At 44.3% G+C, this 22,576-nt stretch overlaps 1 protein-coding gene across 2 annotated transcripts in view; it reads left to right on the forward strand.

Moving 5' to 3' along the window:
* DPP6 (dipeptidyl peptidase like 6) overlaps window positions 1-22,576 on the forward strand; it is an 865,911-nt gene that overhangs the window by 157,078 nt on the left and 686,257 nt on the right. The gene's annotated exons all lie outside the window — the stretch shown is intronic.

Consider the following 22,576-nt stretch of genomic DNA (forward strand, 5'->3'; position numbering starts at 1 on the left):
AAGGACCACCTGGGCTCCCTGGCCATGAGCCAGTTGCCCCAAAGGCATTTGACTTAGATTAACCTGAAAACATCACTGTCATCATCCCTCAGCCCTGCTCAGAAAGCTGCAGGGAGCCTTCACCCTTTCAGGACCGAGGCCAAGCTCCCCAGGCTGGCTTTATACATCCTCTAACAGAAGCTGGCCCTATCCCATTTCCACTTAATTGACTCTTCCCCATGGGATACTCTCCTTAATTAAAATTCATCTCTACCCCCTAATAAGCCTATGTGTTCCTACCTCCATGACTTTGCACCCTGAAATGCTCTCAGATTCCAGTAAAATCTCCCTTCTCCTCTTTAATCTCCAAGTTTCTATGTTTTGGGGTTCTGAGTCTCTTCTCCCCATAAAGTCTCCCTTTCTGAATTTGCAGCCTCACTGCCCACTGAACATCTAACCAGATACTGCTTTGTGTATTGAGTTTGATGGTATAACTAGATGGTGTATATTTCTGCCACCCACGGCACAGCCTGGTGAATTGCAATCTTCATTCATTGATATTGTGATAGCAGTGAACTTGGATGTGGGGAAAGTTTAATGAAGGTCAAGCAGAAGATATGTAAAGCTCTAACTACAGAGAGTGATGATTTATTCAGAGAAATAAGAGAATCCATGGGGAATACCAGGCTCTAGCTTCCTTGTGGACAAGAAGCATTCCTGTGCCTCTGTGTGCTCTGTGCTCCTTCTCCCTAACTAGATCCCCGCCCTTGCCCTAGCTTGGTGCCTTGATACCATACATAGATGCAGACACTAAAGAGATGCCTTCCATCTCCTCACAAATATTCAGGTAGAAGACCTTCCCTCGGAACACCCGGTCATTGCTTTTACAAACAAGAGGTAGTCCAGCTTGGAAGAACATCCAACGCCTTCCCTGAAATTCATCTGTTCTCCACTTTCCACTCTTGACTGTCATAACAAAGGATAGTTGTAGGTGGTGCCCACTGACCCAACTCAGTCAGCTTTATCTATTGGCAATAAGGTAGTAAAATTAAGGCCTTTTGACATATCAGTATTTCCTTGCCAAGATGCTCATTTGTTCTTAATAAGAATCAATAATGTTCAATTAATATGTCACTAAGTAGTTAATTTAGAATGTTGTTGCTTTGCAGTTCATATCCTAACCCACCTGATCCTAACAGCATCCACCTAGGAGGCCAGACCGTTAGGAAGGAGAAGAGCAGAAAACCTAACCGGTCTACCTGGAAGACCTAGAATTTCATTCCAGCAGGAGCGGCCCACCCAGCAGAGGGCCTCCCTCCCACAGCAGCTGCTGGGAATCACTCTCTTTGATGACATCATTGTCATCTGGGCAGGGAGCAGAACCATTTTGGGGTTTCCCATTCATTCAGTGCTCCCACTGAGGTCTTGGAGTATGGTCCAGATGGCTGTAGATGTACAAACTTACGATCATCCTGGAGCACGGGGCCCTGTGTCATATGGATCCTGCTTGATGCGTAGATAGTGCATTATTTTCCTACTTGAGCTCTTTCCTTTTCCAGGTACATAGACAGGGTTGCCTTGAGGCTTAGTCACCCTTCGCCCATTCTGTCTTACTAGTACAGAGGGTGAGAGACTGGACAAAGGGGCCCTCCGTGTAATTTTCACTTCACGTATTTTATTTTATTATTATTATTTTTTTGAGACAGGGTCTCACTCTGTTGCCCAGGCTGGAGTGCAGTGGCGTGATCTCTACTCACTGCAACCTCCACCTCCTGGGTTCAAGTGATTCTCATGCCTCAGCCTCCTGAGTAGCTGGAATTACGGGTCTGTGCCACCACACCTGGCCATTTTTTTGTATTCTTAGTAGAGGTGGGGTTTCACCATGTTGGTCAGGCTGGTCTCAAACTCCTGACTTCAAATGATCTGCCCACCTCGGCCTCCCAAAGTGCTGGGATTACAGGCATGAGCCACTGTGCCTGGCCTCACTTCACATATTTTAAATTTATTCCAGTAATCTAAGCATTATACAACTCTGGTTAGATAGTGAAGGTCATGATACATCTAGAAGGTTACAGATTTCAACTGGATCAACCATTGTTAAACAAACACATGTGCATGAGGATATCAGAGGATTCAGAGCCTCTCTCCTTTGTTTTGTAAATTGACCTTCAATCTCTCATCTTAGGAATGACTCTTGGCCTTGGATGAGGGCCTGATGAGGATGGGTTGAATTGGTAAAACCCCGCTGTTCATTTAGTTTCCAATCTGTATGAACCCACAGCCCCTTTTCCTGGCTTTCCCTGGTATAGCCTATGAATGCAATCAGTTTCTGCTGATCATCATTATGGTCCTCCCAAATCCTTTCTTCATACGTCTACTCACCTGGGCTATTGGTTTACTAGGGTTTTTTTTGGTTGTTTTTTTTTTTGGAGGATTTGCCCAAATGTGGGGATACCTGGCAGGAGACAGCAGCTGGGGTTCCTGAGGCCGCTTGAGTCAAGTCCTCACGTTCCCTTTTATTTCCTTCTCCCCTAATTGCGAGTCGTCAGGAGTTTCAAATGCTCAGCAACATTTGGAGAAGGCTTGTGGGCTGTTTTCAGGCTATTCAGCCCCAAAGGCTGTATGGAGATAGGTGTGTGTTATCCCGAGTGTCCCTGCTCCTCCTCATGTTGTCACTCATCCATTTTCAGTAGGCGCTGCTCCTAAAATGCACATTAATATTGATGCTGTTTCATCTGGGTTCTTTTCCTTTCTACATTGTCTCACCTGGTTTCTACTATTCCCTAGTAGCTAGGTAGGACTCATTTTTTCAGATGAATAATTGATTTGCTTAAGGGACTTTGGGCAAGCTTAATTGGTAGCTGAGTTAGAAGTGTACATTTTGTTCATTTATTTGCCCATCCTTTAGATATTCATGAAGAATTTGCATAGGAGCCTAGCACTGAGTTAATAATAAAAATTAACCTCATGGCATCTATACTCTCTCAGCCACTTTTTTTTTTTTTTTTTTTTTTTGGAGATGGAATCTTGCTCAGTCACCAAGGCTAGAGTGCAGTGGTGTGATCCTGGCTCACTGCAAAGTCTGCCTCCTGGGTTCAAGTGATTCTCCTGCCTCAGCCTTCTGAGTAGCTGAGATTACAGGCACACACCACCATGCCCAGCTTTTCTGTGCTTTTAGTAGAGACAGGTTTTCGCCATGTTGGTCAGGCTAGTCTCTAACTCCTGACCTCAAGTGATCTGCCTGCCTCAGCCTCCCAAAGTGCTGGGATTACAGATGGGAGCCACCATGCCCTGCTTTCTCAGCTACTTTAAAACAAATAACAACAAAAAAATCTCCTGATTGTCAGTGCAGAGCCCTGCCCGTAATGCCTGGACTCACAGGCTGCTGGGCTTGGCAGTCTCCTCAACCCCAGCTGCACAATGGAATTACTTGGAGCTTTTAAGAAAGAAAGAAATAATAATACCAGTTCAAAATCAAACATGGAACACATACATCAGTCACATACCATAGATTCTTATTTAATCAGTCCAGGGTGTAGCTTAGCTTTGGAAGACTTTTTCTTCCCTGGCTCCTTTTTTTTAAACAATTTTTTATTGATGCATAATCAATGCATATAGTTTTGGGGTACATGTGATAATTAAATACATTCATATAATTTGTAAAGAGCAAATCAGAGTACTTAGGATCTTCATTACCTTAAATATTTGTCTTTATGCTAGGAACATTCAAATGATTCCCTTCTCGCTATTTTGAAATGCACAGTAGATGACTGCATGCTGCAGCCACCCTGCTGATCTATCGGACGCTAGTGTACAGCTGAGGGCGAGAACCGCCGGGTGGAGATTGGAGGAGACCTGGGTCTTTAATAACCACTGAGCCGCTGGGGAAAAGGTTTGAGGAGCATTTGCTAACACAAATGCTAAAGGTCAGTACTAAAAACTACTCAGGCCATTCTTGGGCATTTTTGTCTTAGAAAATGTCAAAACAGCTGTGACCTCATGATTTCTGTCTCATGTGAGGACTCTGAAGAAGGCGTTAGTGCTCCTGAATTAGGTTGTAAATATTGTACTTTTTTCTCTTGAGTTTTCTTTGGAAGAATAGTGAATGATTAAAAGAAAATCAAAGTAGTACTATTATTTTAGAACATAGAAATGCAACGTAGCAAAATGTCTAACACCTAGAACGTTAGCCCCGCCTGGACACCAGCTGTGAAGCTCTGTATTAATTGAACAAATGCTGTCCAAGAAAGCAAAACTTCCTAATCTTTTCTGATGGTCCTCAATATAAGATCAGTATAGAATCTTCTTAGAATTGGTTTCCTTAAAAAAAAAATTGTGGCCTTCTCTTCCCCACCAAAATGGCATCCTTTTGAGATTAATGCAGGAAGCAGAGGGCATGGTGGAACTTGTCTAGCTGAATCTTCTGACATGGTCAGGTTTCCTAATCAACAGCAGAGATGCAAACTTGCATCATAGTTGTGGGTGGTGGGGAAAGGATTGCCTTTTTTTTTTTTTTTTTTTTGAGATGGAGTTTCCCTCTTGTCCCCCAGGCTGGAGTACAATGGTGCAATCTTGGCTCACTGCAATCTCCGCCTCCCAGGTTCAAGCGATTCTCCTGCCTCAGCCTCCCGAGTAGCTGGGATTACAGGCACCTGCCACCACGCCCAGCTAATTTTTTGTATTTGTAGTAGAGATGGGGTTTCACCATGTTGGCCAGGCTGGTCTTGAACTCCTGACCTCAGGTGATCCACCTGCCTCGGCCTCCCAAAGTGCTGGGATTACAGGCGTGAGCCACCACACCTGACCAGGATTGCCCTGTAAAAGTGAATTTTTCTAGGCAATTGAAGATTGTTAAAAGTGGGTTAAGGCTTATGCCTACCTAAAACATTCATTCCAATTAGGGCCTCATCCACACTTAAATTCCGGATTCTGAAAATCCTTCACTCCTAAATCAGAAGGTATTGGGGCAGCAGGTCCCATGCGGGACTGTGGAGGTTGGCTGCATGCAGTGAATCAGTCATTTCTGTTCCCTCTAGTGTACATGTAAGGTACGGCCACAGATGGATCCATAGGAAACAGGGACTCCAAGAATAACAATTAGTAAATCCGTGATCCGTGTGTCATGGTTCTATTGAAAGGAAAGTGTAACTACCTCAGTGGGACTGCATACCATTGAAAAGAGCTTCTCAATCAAAAACCTAAATACATGTCCTGACACCATCACTTAAGCACTCTGAGATCTTGATCCAATTACCTAAACTTCCTAGATCTGTTTTTTTGTTGTTAAATCGTTGCAATAATTCTTGTATCACAGAGTTACTCCAGAGATTAAATAAGGCAGCGCATCTCAAACGCTTACCAATTTTTGTTACATTAGGACCTTTTCACCCACTACAGTTAGTAGTACCTAAAAGTGGAGCTAGGACTAGTTTTCTTGGAGTGAGTTTCGGGAATTTAAGTAAATCATGTGATGGAGTTTGGAAGTGATAAAGCACTATATAAAATGCTCATGCGTTTCCCAAATGTCCATGGCATGAGTCCTGCGTTCCAGATGCCTGGTGTGTTCTGGGAATGCAAGGCTGGCCAGACGCTGGGTCTCTCCTCATAGAGTTTACAGTTGGTTTACAGCGACACGTGCAGATACGTGTATTGAAATAGATCCATTGGAGGAGTAAAAATACAGTGACAATAAGGGGACAGAGAGGAAAACAGACAACCACGGCCAGCTCCTACCAGAACAGTGGTAAGGATGCCGAACACTTTCATACATTTCTGTGAAAATGCAAGCTCTTCCATTTCATTTTGGTTAGTAATAATCACATTTTTTGGCCAGGCTTCCCTCCCCCAATTTCCTACTGCTCTGCACTTGACATTCACCAAAACCCTGTTAGTTTCCCCCAAACAGGATGTGATTCCACTCCTCCATCCTCCTGCCCCTTTCCGAGCAGCTTCCTTCAGGGCCCACCTACACCTGGAGTGCAGCACCAGTTATTACATCTGCATGTCGGCTCCTGTGAACCCATCGTCCCCTCCTACCACAGGCTGGGGCCACTGGGCCCTGTTAGTTCAGGGCCCCTCCATTCCCCGGAATCTTCCATGCACAGCAGGGCAAGGGTTTTTAACATGCCTCCTTCCTTTCATGCCTTGAGCTTCTTGCAGGCTAATAACAAAGGCATTTCGTCTGCGTCCCCAGAGCTAAGCACAGAACCTGGACTATATTAGGCCTTTAATCTTTTCCCAAATATCAGCTAACAGGCACAGGCATGCATACACACACACGAAGCATTTTCTTTTTTTTACCTGATGGGGACACAGGCCAGGGTTTGACTTAGGAGTACATCATAAGGATTGACAATCAGGACATTAAAGCAGATAACTTTGGGTTCAAGTTCTGATTTTGCCGCTTACTAGGTGGCGACCTTGAATAAATTACTTAAATTAAGATTTTCCCACTCACTTGAAAATGGGGATAATAAAAATCATAATAATACATTTTGGAGCGTATTAAATATGGAAATGAGCTAAACTTAGCTCATGCCCGGCATATAATGTTTGCAGCTAGCATTTAGAGGGCATGTGGCTGCTGATGTGTTGATGCAGGAAGTTGCACAAATACAGGTGGGTAGTGGAATACGGAGACAATGATCCCATAAACCAGGCCCAAAGCCCCATCACTGAAGGAATGCTTACCTTAGCCTGAATTTTCCAGTGTCCTCTACACGCCACAGGCAGAGCCACCACCCAGAGTTGAAGCCATCTGAAGGTGACATGCTGCAGCCTTGTCCTCGCAGGTCATTCTTCAGCCTCCTGACCTCTGCTCAGAAGCCTGTCTGTGTTTATGGACTGGACTCTGCACAGCTGTCACATCCTATCACTGCCCCTCCAGGTTTGCAGTCAAAGACCACAGCAGAGATGAGACATAATGAAGGACAGACACACTCAACTGAGGACCAAGCAAGTGACAAATCCTAATACATATGTGCAATGTGTGCATGTAAGGGCAGGAGAGCAGGAGAGCGCGGGAGAATGGAGGAAATAGCTGCAACAAAAGTGAAGAAATAATAAGACTCCTGGAAAGAGGCGTCTCTCCTCTGATCTGTGAGGCCGTAGTGCAGTGGAAGTACCCGATCTAGAGATAGGCAGGCGGATATTTGTCCAAACTGCAGCTCACACCTGTAACCCCATTTCCCTCCTCAAGTCATCTACATTTACTTTGCCTCAGTTTCCTATAAGAAGATAGAGGCAGTAACAGCTACTTTTGTGTGTGTTTGTGAAAATGACATATTATAGAGAAAGGGTCTATTAAAAATAGAAGTGCTTAATAAATAGTTGTTATTGTAAGTGGATGTCAGAGGAGCTGTTACAATGTATACCAGAAAGTAAGCCCTGGGAAGGCGCTGATTTTCCATAGCAATCCTGTTTCTGCTTTACAGTTGCTTCCTCTTATGTGCATTTACCTGCCTGGTCATCCTGCAGAGCAGTGCCACCTGCATGGCGGTGTGTGGCATCCAGGAACAATGTCCACATGATCAGTGTCAGGCACAGAGTGGCGTGGGCATCCTCACCATTCTATCTCCAGTCCCATCCGTGGACAAAATGCCCCCTGGAAAGTTGAATAGAGATTGCTTCAAATGGGCCAAATATGCATTAGTGAGGAACTAAACTGCTTTGGCAGCTCCTGTGTCTCCTGGATGGGAAGTGGGGAGGGAGTCATGGAGTTTTAATCTCATCCTCTTTGTGGCACTGGGCATGCCACTCAAGATCCCTGCTTATTTCCAGCTTATAACATAGAATGAGGAGCCATTCACCCTTGTGTAGAGTGATGCTGGGAAGAATTAATTATTCAATGACCTAAGGGTGCTTCTGATATCAGAAGAGCCCATTATCATCATTGGCCTCCCCTCCCCAGTGTGAACACATGGCAAACCTGAGACTCATTGGAAGGGATGCTGCTCAGACCTGCGAGCCCCATTTCCATGGGCAGGTGAAATGTCGCATGGCTGCCGACACCCTTGTGGCAAGTCTTGGGCATGGTTAAGTAGCTTGATGACTCTGTGTGTGTGTGTGTGTGTGTGTGTGTGTCTGTATGTGCATGAGTATGTGTGCGTGCATGCGTTTATACCATATATATGGATATATGTGTACTCTGGAACTCATATACAGTTATAACCATTGTTTAATCATAAGGTGAATATGCATGAGTCACTCTTTCCTGCCCTGAACTCCGTTTTGTCTGTCACAGGCATTAGATGATGGCTTACATCATAGCCTGCTCCAATCTTTACATTTTAATAAGCACCTTTTCTCAATGCCACTCTGATATACCCACTGGTCCTTCATTAGTCATTGCTGATATTATTTCTCTCTAAGTGCTTATTCCTCCGTTTTAAAGAACAACTTCAATGTGGTTTTTTTTTCCTGTTTTTTAAATTAAGCTTTGTATTTTGAGATAATTGCAGATTCACATGCACTTACAGGAAATAATACAGAGAGAGCCCTTGTACCCTTTCCTCAGGTTTCCCTAGTGGTAACACCGAGGACATTGACATGGATGTAGTCATGTTACAGGACATTTCTGTCCTCACAGGACCCCTCCTGTTGTCTTTATGGCCACGCCCACTCCCTCCCAGCCCTACCCATCCAGAACCCTGGCAACCACTGACCCGTTCTCATTTCTATAATCTTGTTATTTCATGTAGTTAAATAAATGGAGCCATACGTGTGTGACCTTTTGGGATTGGCTTTTTTTCCTCTTGGCATATTTCTCTGGGGATCATGTATATACACTGATATGGTTTCAATCTTGGAGGAATCCTGATTCTGAAATCCTAGAGTCCAAATCTGATGATTTCAGAGCTGGACAGTTCCCTTCTTTGAGTAGTGAGGACCTGAAGGCTGAGAGACCTGAGGTGTCATGCCCAGGGATCATCCGTGGCACAGCCTGAGCTCGCAGCAGAGATCCAGCCTCCAGGCCCGGAGCACTCCTCCGCCATGAGGTCTCTTACAGCTGAGACCGGGTGAAGCTCTTTTTAATTCCACCAAACCTAGAATTGTTAAAAAATATATATTAATTAACTAAAAACTCTCAAGATGCCCTCTTACTGCCAGCCACAAAGGGGATTCTCAGCCATCCCAGCCTTCGTGGGCACTGGAGCAGCCATGGCCTCTCTTGCTCCTGCCTGTGTGTGCAGGAGCAGGCACAGGTGGGCTCAGGCTGATGCCCCCAGACCACCCTCGGCTTCTGACCCTTGCCTGAGGCCGACCTCCACACCATGATGCTGTCCAAGGAAAGGCATCTCCTTAATGCCTCCGAGAGTTCCATTTGTAAACATTTTTGAATGAAGATCTCTAAAGAAGCAGCCAAAGGGCAAGATGTCCCACAACACAAAATAACACATCCTCTTTATGCTCTCTCTCACCAAAGTCCTCATGCTCACACAGCTGGCCCTTCCCTCTCTTCTCTTCTTCTCTTCGTTCCCCTCAAAGAATATCTATCGACCAGCACCGTGGATCTCATCAAGATCTTTGCCAGTCCTTGGCCCTTGTTCTCCGAACCTCTGTGCTCTCTTATATAAATTAGCAACCTCCTCTGGCATCTCTAAGCCTGTGTACCACCCATTCCCCTTGTCCCATAGCACAGGCAGCACAGAGGCATGGCCTGCCAGAGAAAGCAAAGAAGGGAGAAGCCTTAAATTCCTGTCCTTGAATATGCTCTTGCCCTAGACATATTGCTAATCGGGGGTCATAACAGCTCACAAAGCAACCTTTTCGCATACCTGAGAAACTCTCCCAACATGTCCAAGCCCATATAGCTGAGTCATTTGACCTTTCTTCACTATGACCTCACCTACCTGGGCCCTCACCAATCCATCCAGATAATCATAAGATTGTATAAAGTTGACCGCTTTCTCAATGCATTCTCTTTTCTCATCAAGATATCAGAAATCTTTGACATGCCCTAGAAAAAAATGCATGTGATAAGGGGTTTTACTGTAGAGCGATGGAAATGTTTTGGAAATGGATGGAAGTAGTGGCTGCACAATGCTGGGAATGTGCTAAATAAATGACACGGAATTGTTCACTCTGCAATGGTTAATGCTGTGTGATGTGAATTTCACCTGCATACATTATTTTTAAATGCATATGGGGTCACTTCCAAGGTGAAGTGCCCAGTCTTCTTTCAGACATGAGGTGTAGCTAGAGCATTCATGAAGGTATACAAGGAAGGGCTGAGATGAACAGCAAGGTGAGGAAAGGAAAGGGTGTCGAGGCGCTCCTGTGCTCCACGCCAGCCCCTTAGATAGCTGGAGACACAAAAGTGGGGCCTTTGTGTATCCAGATTTGAAGAATTTTATGAGGGCATTATCAAGATGAAAATGTGTAATATTGTTATTGGCAAAGCCACATTAACACACCCACATAGCACACATGTAAAAGTTCTAATGACTGTCTGGTGCTTTAAAATCCGGGGCTTAATACAAGCAACTCAAGTTAATGAATTTAACTGTGAAAACCCAATCATATGCATTTCCTGACATTTTGAATTTGCAATTGTAATGCCATTTGTTTCTATGTAGTAAAAGAGTGCAATATTTGGAGGATGCATATTTTACTTTTAGATTTTATATATTTATCAATTGACATGATCTTAAAAAAAATCTAGCATTAACACTAAACATATACAGGTGTTGTATTTAATGTCAGTGCACCTAAATCAGACCAATCAGACCACTTCACCTGTTGGGCTCTCCAAAGGCTTTTCACAAACACAGCTTATCATTCACGGACACCTCTGAAGATCAGAGGCATTGTCTGCTGAGGCTGCATAGTTGCTTAGGGCCTCAAAACTTTGTATGGTAGTTTGTAATTTGTAAGAAATCAGTTACAGCCAAAATTAAGATGATTTTCACTCTAACTACAAAACAAGTTTGATTTTAAACAAACCTAGAGCAATATACAGAGTATATCCAGAAGAGATCTTCTAATACATACTATCTTTTTATAAATGAAGAAACAGAACCCAGAGAATCTTTTTTTGGAAAGGGAATTTGAAGAAGAAATAATTTTTTTAAAGTAGCTGGATGTGGTGGCACAGGCCTGTAATCCCAGCTACTCGAGAGGCTGAGGCAGGAGAATCACTTGAACCTGGGAGGCAGAGGTTGCAGTGGGCCGTGATCATGCCACTGCACTCCAGCCTGGGCAACAGAGTGAGACTCTGCCTCAAAAAAAAAAAAAGTAGCCTTTATTTTTAAGAATATGTGTATTCACATTTTTTACATGTAATTGGGTATTTCTAATTACATATCACTTGTTTTTTATTCCTGTGATATGATACAGAAAACAGGCATTGGTTACTGGTTCCTTGTTATTTAATAAAAGAAAGAAAAATAAACACCTCTATAAGTGTTTACTAACTTGTCAAAGCAAGTCTTGATTTCTGGCAGTCACTTAGGGAGGAAAGAGGCCCTGGAACTCCGGACCCCATAATATCAAAAACTTTCACTACTGGAATGCCTCATAGCATTTACAGAGATCCAGAAATGGAGGCTGCAAAAATTATGACTAGGTAAGAGTTGGCTAGAGACAAGGAAGCATTTCCTTGACCAAAAATAGAGCTGAAGTCTCCTTGCTGTTGCCAGCATTACACCACATACATTTCCCCCAGTATTTGAAGAGCCCTTCACAACCAAAGACAGCCAGGGCTTCGCAAGGTCCAGACACCCCGCTGACTCATTCCATCTGCAGCATGCGAAGTGCTATTTGTCACTGCCTAGTCATATTCCACTCTGCCCGAAAGAATAAATATTAAGTAAGCGCTATGTACTTACATAATTTGCAGAATTGATCGGCTGACTTAAAAGCTTGAATCCCCAACAAAAGAAAATGGACTGCTTTGTGCAAATGTTAAATGCACAGTTTAATTGGCAATTGTGCGTTGGAAACCTATTGTAAAACGATCACAGTTTTGAGGGGACGCTGCAGACAGCACAGTCAGGGAAATAAGTTTTCATCTTTGGCATTAAAAAATCAGGTCTTGGAATTGAAGTTAAAAAAAAAGGGGCAGCCTCAGTCTGGATCTCTGTCTCACCAGAATATGACTTTCTTCCTCCTACACTCTGCCTTCTAAATCAGAATTTAGAACATATTAAATATGTAGGCTTTAAAGATTCTTTCCTTGCCTAAATAATTTATACACGTCTAGCAAACTGTTAAATATCAAAGAAACACATACACACACAGGCACACACACTCAGAGCATTTTACAACAGTGATTTCCACCCCCCCAAAATTTAAGAACGTGCTCAGCAGGAGGTTACAGTTGTCAAGTCCTCTCCAGTGGAAACTTAAAGAAATGTGTTGTATTTTGTTTCATTGAGGATCTGGATGGAGAGTTTACCATCTTGATTCAGGTAACAAAAAGAGGTGAGAGATACATGTGATCCCCGAGGAGAACTATTAGACTTCCCTTACATGCAAAGGTTGTCTCAATCGTGAAAAAATGTCTGTCATTTCAGCCTATTCAGTGCATTCTGTAGCACCTGCTAGAATATTTATCCTCCTTCTCTTTCCACTTAAGTCCTACATTTACATAAAGGCTACGAGAGGGTTCCGTGTTGAAGCAGGTTTTATTTGCAAAACTCAGCCTCCATGGGTGTGTCTTTCTGCAGCATTCCTTTGTGCCTCTCATTATCATCTAAGGGTTTATAAAATGGGCAGTGGTAACTCTAGTTTTAAATCTAGTTAACTCTAGAGATTAAAATCTAGTAACTCTCAGCTATTGTGAACAAGTTGAAGTTAAAAAAAACAAACAAAAAAAAAACACCTTTCTTCAGCTGTGACTGAAAAAGATCCAGTGATACAAAGGGTACCTAGTTTTCCATCCTCATAAAACAATCTCTTAAGTGTAAAGAAGCCCAGCTGCAAACCACCATGAGTTATGATCATTGTTTCCTACAGTGAGTTCAGAAATTGCTTTTTACTTCTGGATACTGTGAAAAGCCAGGTCAGGAATCCACAATGCGCATCAGTCATCATTATGATGCTAATACTTGCCATAGGTTAAAGAACAGGAATATTAAGATGGCATTTTTTCATTCTTCCCTGCCAAAGGGAGGGACAAGACAGTCAAAGGGCATGGACCCCGGCCCTTGATGGAAAACACTAACAGATATGCATGCAGTTAGGCCCCAGTGCTCATGTGTCCAAGGCAATAGGACTTCCAGGAGAGACATCCAAGTGAGGAAGCTGCAAGTGCTGCCTGGAAACACCTCTATCTTCAAACTCCACCCTCTCTGGCTTGGTTGAGAAAACCTCATTACTCTCAATTTTCCACCAAATGATCATGAAGAGGAGTCATTTGTTGGAAGAAAGGGATTCATTACGGGGAAATAGGTCTTGAAAAGGATCAATACCATGGCTGCCTCGTTGTCCAGCCAAGGGGAACCTGTGTGGCTCTCCCAAGCCTGCTCTCCTTCAGGCCCTCAGAAGTCCATGCTGTCATTAGGACAGGCCTGCAGTCAATGACAGGGGGCATGATGTCCCAAGATGTGTGGGGTCTTCCCTGAGCAAACCTGTCCTTTCCAGTGACCTGCCACAGTGCCTAAAAGTCTCTCATCCGACACTGTGTTAGTGAGTTGCTTGAACTCTGGGGCCAGGCTGCATAATTGAGTGCCAGCTTTTCTTCTTACTAACTGGATGACTTCTGGCAAAATTTAAAATAGCAGTAATTGTAGTACCTACCTGATAATGGTGTTGGACGGATTCTATGATTAATACCTGGGAAAAACTTGAGAGTGTCTGGTGCATTCTACTATGCAATAACATTAGTTATTTTTATTATTTAACCTCAGCATGTTGTCTGGCAAATAGAAGACACAGTCAGCAAAACACAAAAATTGGTTAATGAAGTGACCGCCAGGCACCTGGACGAGCCCTGAGGGTATAGACAAAGACATGCTGGTAGAAGAAGGGGTAAGAGAGGCCTGAAAATTGGGGTCTGTCCAGGGAGGCTGGGCTGGAGACAACCTGAGTTCATAGAAAGAGTAAGTTATCTATGAGGGAGAAGAGAACCATTATAGTGGTAATTGTGCAAAAAGGAAAAAAAAAAAAGACAAAAGAAAAAGGCAGCTGTAATTGCTGGATGCCAGGGACAGTGCTAACCACTTTATTTATATCATCCAATTTGATCCTAAAGCAATCTTATAAGCTAGATATATTCTCATTTCATAGAAAAAGAAACAGGCCCGGAGTGCCCTCTCAGTTAGTCGATAGTGGAGCTGGGAGCTAAACTGTTGCCCGAACTGGATCCATCCAGCTGGCACAGGCCACAGGAACCCTGGGGTCTCAGCACTTCCCAGATGCCTCTGTTAGTGCTTCCTCTTACTTGAACCCAGTTGTCTTAGGAAAGCAAGACAGCAGGGAAGCCCAGCTCCTTCCTCTCTTCCTGGTACAGAACCAGCGTCAGCATTATTTAGAATCCAGATGTGGCCAATGTGGGATGGCTGGAGGAGGGAACAAGCAGGCAGACAGCCCTCACCTGGGCATAGGTACGTGAGGGGAGGGAACCAGCAGGCAGAGAGCCCCCACCTGGGCATAGGTACATGAGGGGAGGGAACGAGCAGGCAGACAGCCCCCACCTGGGCATAGGTACATGAGGAGGAAAACCTGCCAGGAGGATTCCACACCCGAGTCAGGGAGTCACTGGGTTTTTCCAGCAAGCACCCCACGTCCACCTCCATGTTTCTTCCCTGACCCCTTTGCTCTGGAAGTGAGGAGAGGGAAGTGTTACCAGTTGATGTCGTTTATGTAATGCTAGGATCAGCCAAAGAGTGGAAATCCTGCTCTTTCAAAATTAATTGTTGGTTTGTAAGGGCATTTGCTGACCTTTTCACCAGTACAGGGGAAGAAATGCACATTTATGGCTCTCTTTTTGGCTTTAGAACAGATAATCCCAGGGCCTGGTCTTTGCCCTCTTCTCTACCTCCATACACACAAGGAGGCATTGGTCTGCGGAAACTGTTTACTCAGAGGACTGGTGGCCCTCACACAACCGCAGTCACCAAGTCGCCGTCTGGGCTGCAGCTTTCAGTTGGCTGTCCTCTGTGTCTGTGCTGGAGGTGATGAAACCCCAGGCTTCCACCTGCCCTCATCAGGGTCCACACAGGGAAGGGACAGCCTTGTCTTGAGGCCTTTCATGCTGAATCTAAACCTCCCCATTATGAATTGACATGGTGTTACTTGGGAAGGGATGATATTTCTCAAACTCCTCCTATGGGCTTGTCACAGCGCCCTGCCCCTTTCTCCCTCATCTCAGCTGCCCCTCACTGGGCATCGGGGACAGGCGGGTATTCCTCACCTTGTACATGAGAAAGGCAGGCCCAGACAGGGTGGGTACCTTGCCCCCATCACATGGTTCATCACTGCTGGACAATCGAGTATGAAACTGCCACCACTCCCATGCCTGCCTCTTCTCTGCGGAGACAACTTCAACTTCAGAAAACGTTAGTGAGTCTTATCGTATTCCTACAGCCGCATGTTCCAGAACATGCTGATTTTCTCATTTCAGGACAGTTTCCCCAGGCGCTTTCAACTTCTTATACGTTAAAAGAAATACCAAATGCATTACTCATGTCCTTGCAATATTCCCTAAGAAAATAAAGACATCTAGCTCATAGGAATTCCAGAAAGATAAATGAAAAATAAATGAGGCTTCAGAATGCTCACAAAACAAGGACTCTATTTGCCTTAAATAATTAATATTGAGAATTCCAACCTGACCAACTTTTCCTCCATGATTAAAGCAACCCAGGGAGAGGGCAGGTGATTCCAGTGCTGGGGGTCCCTTTAGCCCTAAGTGTATGGACGTATGATGCTGTAGCACCCAGGGCCTGGGAGAGCTGGGGAGCATGAGGATGATCGAGGTCTCGGAGCTCAATCAAGCAGCAAGTGCTTCTTGGTCACCTATTGTGTGAGTAGAAATGAATGCCCTATTTATTTATTGAAACCATCAATTATTGAGGACCTAATATGTAATCTCATCTAGGATAAAATCCTTGACCTTGAAAATCACAATCAGCTGGGAGAGAACACAAGTAATTGTTAGAATGCAAGATGGCAGGTGCCATGACGGAAGAGCAGGATGGATGCTGAGGAACACACAGGTGGGGTACTATCTCAGGCCTCAGAGCAGGCAGGGGGACCTCATCCAGGAGACATCTCTGCGTTCACTTCCCAAGGACAAGTTTAGCCCTAGGACAAGGAGGAGATCCAGAAGGCCTTCTACAAAAATGCTTGAAGAATAAGGGCATTGGAGCACACCATGTTGGCAGGGAAACAGGCAAAGACCAGACATCAGCACTGCTCAGAATCCTCTGCTGCTCTTGAAGGGCTTTGCCCTCCACAGGTGGGAGGATGCCACCTGCTCTGATGGTCCAAGGAGTGTGGGTTCAGCCAGTGCACTTGCCACCTGGGAGCATGATTCCAAATGTAGACGTAATCCAGACCTGCAGCTTCAAAAAATGACCCACCATGGTCAGGGTCAGGGCTGACACAGGGCCAGAGGAAGAGAGTTTGCAAGTAGGAATTCAATCTTTTATTTCAGAATGTATAGAAATTATTTGACATATATGTATAAACAAAAATCATAGAACCAGTTTCCTAGAGGTAGTCCAGGCCATGAAGGCTGCAACTCATTGTTTCTCTGCCCTGAGTTAAAGCATGTGTTTTCAAGTTGATGCCTGTTCTTTTTATTCCTTGTCACCACCCTGAGTGTTCAGTGAGGAATTGCTGCAAGGACAAAGAGTTCCCAATGCAATGTGGATACAGAAGAATCCAACCACTCAGCTTCATTGGCGCCCTTGGCAATGCACGTCCAAGAAGCTGCGCACGCAGAGCTGGGAGGCCATCTGAGGTCTGACCACTGTGCCCGCCAGAAGATGAGCATTCTGTTTGTCTCTACAGTTGTGTGTGTGCTATGGCACTTTCACATATTAAGGTTTGAACCCCGCCCCCGCCCTCCCGTGACTGATCCCCACAGCCTCCCCTTTAGCCTGGGTGAATTAATTGAAATCATAGGAGCAGTCTTAGCTGTGCCCATCATGCGGTCCCTCAAGACAAATGCATTCGGTAGATGATACATGACAACCGGAACACAGGCCAGGGAGGAGACCCTGGAAAAGCAGGGACAGAAGGAAGACAACTTCCCAGCCAGCAGCCTTCGCTTCAAGACAGCATCCACTCTCCTCCCTGCTCATCAGTAACACGAGGGATGAGTAAATGGGAAGATGGTCTTTGAGAGTTATTGACTCCCTCCTTTTCCAGCAACGACATCATGCCTCTAAGTAGCAGTTCTTAGGAAACATGAAGCCCCCAAGGACAGCTGGCTGGAAACACTCAAAGCTTTGCAGGCATAACCACTAATGAGGAGCAAAGTCGCTGTTTGAGATGGTGACAGACACTATCAGCACACTTCACACATTTCAGATGTGTGTTTAGGTTCAGAATGATGGTGGTTTCAAGACCAAAGGCTCTCTGAAAATTTCAGCAACCCAATTTATTCACCAAAGCATTAAGCCATCATCTATTTTACATCAGATTGTTTGAAATAGAGATGTAAGAAATGTGCTCTTGATGTGGAGCCTCCAGAAAAGGACTTGATGTGCTCATGGGTTCTCATGACCTCTGAGGTCTTTGCTGCAGAGAATTCACCAGCCCAGTGCCTGGCACATCACAGGTGCTGTGTTAACTGAAAGAATGATGAATGATTAAATAAACAAATGGCCGCTGTGATGTGAGAGGAAAGAGTTGGGCACACTTGGGTTCAAACAGCACCACCTCCAAATGCCACCTTGCCTACTTCTGATGGACACTGTTAGCAAATTGCTTAAACACTCCAAGTTTCTGTTTCATTATCAGTAAACTAAGGATAAAAATATGTATCTTCGCTGGGCATGGTGGCTCACACCTGTAATTCCAACACTTTGGGAGGTGGAGGTGGGTGGATTGCTTGAGCCTAGGAGTTTGAGACCAGGCTGGGAAACATAGCGAGACCCGTCTCTACCAAAAATAGAAAGAAATTAGCCAGGTGTGGGGGTGTGTGCCTATAGTCCCAGCTAGTTAGGAGGCTTAGGTGGGAGGATGGCTTGAGTCCAGGAAGTCAAGGATGCCATGAGTCATGACTGTGCTGCTGCACTGCAGCATGGGCAACACAGTGGGATCCAGTCTCAAAACAAACAAAATATGTGTCTTGTAGTGTTGTTGTAAGCCTTGATGCACTCTTTCCTAGTGTACAGAAGCAGCCTAATAAATGTTAGCCCCCCAGTTGCCTTTCCACTTAAAGAGAGATGGGGTGTGTTAGCCCATTTTCACAGTGCTATAAAGATACTACCTGAGACTGGGTAATTTATGAAGAAAACAGGTTTAATTCACTCACAGTTCTACATGGCTGGGGAGGCCTCAGGAAAGTTACAGTGATGGCGAAAGGTGAAAGGTGAAGGGGAAGCGAGGCATGTTTTACATGGCAGCAGGAGACAAAACATGCAGGGGAAACTGACACTTTTAAGCCATCAGATAGCATGAGAACTTTCTATCATGAGAACAGCATAGGGGAAACCTCCCCCGTAACACAGTCACCTCCCACCTGGTCCCCTCCTCGACAGGTGGGAATTACAATTCAAGATGAGATTTGGGTGGGGACACAGAGCCAGACCATATCATGAGGAGGTTATATCAAGTGGATTTATAGAACTGAGAGACAGTTAGTTGAGAGGCTCTGTGGTGTGCAAATGGTTTGGGAGGTTAAACAAAACAAAGAATACTAATACCAGAGTTCCTTCCTTGAAGCCAGTTAAGATCGTCACACTCAAAGGGAAGAGATAGACTTTGTCTTGTCTCTCCCAGTAGATTGATAATGGTGGGAGGAGAGAGGGCCTTTCCTATCCTTTCTACGCAAAAGTGTGATGTCTGGAACAGTGTCTGGGTGTCACCAGACAGTCTTTTGGAAATGCCGCATCTCAGCTTCCACCTAAGCAGGCTGGCCCAGAATCAACATGATGAGGAGATCCCCAAATAGTTTATTGGCACTTTGAAAAGAAACATTGGCCTAGAGCAACTTCCCCTCTCTGGGTCGCCAGGTTCTTTGACTTATTAAGTCTCTGCAGCTGACTGATATGGAGGGCAAGGGTACTTTTGAGGAATTTTTGAATAGTAGGCTGAATTCTTCAACCAGCCAACCAAACAACAGCATGAATCTATCTTATACTAGATACCTACTGCTTCTTCTAAGAGGCTGCAAAGGGGGCAGTCCTGGGCCCAGTGAACAGCTGCATTCTGGTCAGTCCTCTTTTTCCCTTCCTCTGCCAGGAACCACAGCAGTGTTGAGGTTCTGTAAGCACAAGCCCAGTTGGCAATCAGCTTATCTCTGAGCATCTGAACAGAGGAGAAGCCCAGAGCAGCCTGGCTCCAGGGACCCCACGGGACACATTCAGTGCTCAGCTAACTCAGGGAGGGACCACAACAAATACAAGCTCTGGGAAATCAGGGACAGGGCAAGCCTCTTGGGATTCATCCCTGCTGGACATGCCCAGAGACTGTCTGCCACAGCTTTTGGCAATGACAGATCTTACCACAGGGCTCCTACTAAATACCCTCTGGAAAAGCACTGGACAATGACTCTTACTTGAGGATGCAGAATCAAGGGTGTGGCCATGTAGCCATCATAAGGTAGGGATTCGGAAGATTGAAGTATGCAGAAGGGCCAGTTCCAGGAATAGAGCTCACGCTTGGTTGAAGGATTAGGGCAGGGCCTTCAGGAGCTCATGGCTTTGAAGAGGGATAAAGGAGAGGGATTGGTAGCAAATGGCCCAGAGATTCTCACAAATCCACCTTCATCCATAAGGAGTTTGGAGGGTGTATGATGATCGTCTCTTCTAAAAGGCTCCCTTTCAAATTACAGAACCGTTGGGTAATTCTTCTATTACCCAGGGAATCAGTGCCAACTCCCCAGGCACTGAGTCCCAGGAGGAAGACAGCTCATCTTCATTCGTGGGAACTTATCCTATATGAGATTGTGCCCTTGGGTAAAGTGGACTTTACAAGTTCGTTATTGCTGTTGTTTGAGCAGAGGTCATGTTTTTTGTGTTATTGTTTTTTGTTTTTTGTTTTTTCAAATTATAAACCTCATATATATGTTAAAGCTTAAATTCAATCTGATGTAGAGATTTAACTGTGGAAGTGAAACCTCTCTAAAAAAAAAAAAAAAAAGATCCAAGGAAACAACTAGAAATATGAGATTTATTCTAATCCTAATTGGATGTTCCATATTTAGACACCCTTCCCACAAAAGGTGAGAGAAGTGCTTACCTTGTCCAATTTTACACACAAGCCTCAACTTTAAGGAAACAGATTTCTTTTTTTTTTTTTTTAAAAAAAAAACTCTCAAATTACCCATTGATAAACACAGCACTCAAATTTTTTTGTTGGCAAAGGCACAAAAGTAAACAGATAAAGGAGTTGAGTGATCACCCCATGACAAGGACAGTTTGAGGGTTTACTCTTGTTTTCATGGGAGCATTGCTGCAGGGTTACTTCATCTGAAAGACACTTTGAACTCTGAAGCTATGTCTAGCACATGTTAAGTAAGAGTGGTCCTTGGAAATTTCAAGTGTTGGTTTGCATGGAAGCACAAATCATTTGACCCAGATGAAAAGAATGAAATGGGATGGAACAGAAACTCAAATTTAAAGTATTAAGTGCTTTTGTCAACTGCAAATAACATGTCTCTGGGATGTTAGTGTGTAAATTGGGCAGTAAGATTCCATGTGTATTAGAAATAAACTTAATTATTTAGGAGGTAGGGTGGACCTCTTCTTACAAAATTATATTTTCTAAAAGAAAATAAAAGCCTATGAGCTATCAACAGACATATTGTTGTAACAACATAAAAAGTACATCTTTATCCAGCTTTCACTCATCCAGGCTAGTGCAAATAAGGTGTCTATTAAGGAAATGTACAGGTCATGCTCAAACCTTCCACGAGGCTGTGGTCCCATCTCATCCCTTTCTCACTCTGACAGGGGCACAGTGAACTTCCTAGTCCATTCCAAGTCCTGCCCAGCTCAGGGTGGAGGAGCCAAAGAGCCCTGCTGTGACCACCCAGGAGGGAGAGAGGGAAGGGCTTGGTCCCTCCACGCTGCCCAAGCCTGGTCTGTCTCAGAGGGCAGGGCTGAGGACCAGAGCGCCTGTGGGGTCAGATCTGGAGCAGCTGGCAGGAGTGAATGACCTGTGATTCTGTTTCCTCCCTCTGCTGTGGTTTCCTGTCTCTGAAACCTTATTTCTCTCAGCATCCTGACTATAATTAATATACAAAAAAAAGAAGCCAAGTAAATCAAGAGAGGCTGAAGCCCTTCGCATTTGAAATCCATCCACCATCATTTCCCCCATCTTCTCAGCCGTCCATGTACTGAGATGGATTATGCATGGACACTGTCTTTCAACAGAGCGTGAGTTGGGATCCTGGTAAAGCAGCCATTTGACCATTAAAGGCAGTGGGAGAGATGCAGGAAGTGCCAGGATCACCAGAATCTGGGGTCCCTAATCCACACAACCTCACCCAGCCTTACAACAATTCCTGTCACCTTGAACTGCCCAGGCTTACAGAGTATCTTCAAAGATGTGAAGGGGCAGCTTATCTTTCAAGGTAACCAAAATATCATCTTGATATTAAATCAGATTACTTGGGTAATTCATCAGTTTCCCTCAGAGTTAGGTACCCTGCACACGTCGTTGTCACCTTTAGATGGCCTCATGCATGGGAATGTGAATTATTCATAGGCTTTCTTTGGGTTGCAGGAAACCTTCATATTGCTTTAGTTTCTTAATGTATTTGATAGGCTCTTTGTGTATGATCACATTATGTGGGTATTGCTGGCAGTACAGTAAATTTTAAATTATATAGTCTGCAGCTTTGTACTAAGAGATGGTAGGAGATGATTCATCATTTTCCTTGTCTTCCTGTTTACATGCGGACATATAATTCATGCTCAGAAACCATCTTTCAGCTCATCTGGAAGTGCTCCACTGCACTACCACAGAATCTATCTCTGCCAGTCCAGAATTGTAAATCACTTTTCTATTAAACAGCAGGGCTAAAAATGCAAACATATGTACTTTAAATATATGTAGCCATCTCCAATTCCTAGAAGATGAGCCAAAATTAAAGGATTGTCAAAAAAGCTAGTGCTAGAATTTAATGAATGAATGATTTGACTTGAGGAGATCAGAAATTTGCATTTCTATACACATATTGAAGAGATACATACATACACAGGTTTCCCAGAATGGGCCTGTCTTTGGGAACTGTGTATTCTGCAGATTTTTTGGTACACTAAATCTCTATTATTCTGAAATTTTATTTCCTAAGATTATTCAGTCATGCAGAGTCATAAGACTTGATAGTGGGGGAAAAAAAGTCTGTATAAATTCTCAGTTTAGCGTGATATGAAGCCCTTGTCTGCCATCCTCTTGACCTTCATCCCCAGGGCAGGACAATGAAGTCATTTGCTCAGGATGATAGACATCTAGACTCAGTAGTGAGTGCTTT

This window comes from Pongo pygmaeus, chromosome 6 (genome assembly GCF_028885625.2).
Source record: "Pongo pygmaeus isolate AG05252 chromosome 6, NHGRI_mPonPyg2-v2.0_pri, whole genome shotgun sequence".
Classification (NCBI taxonomy): Eukaryota; Metazoa; Chordata; class Mammalia; order Primates; family Hominidae; genus Pongo; species Pongo pygmaeus.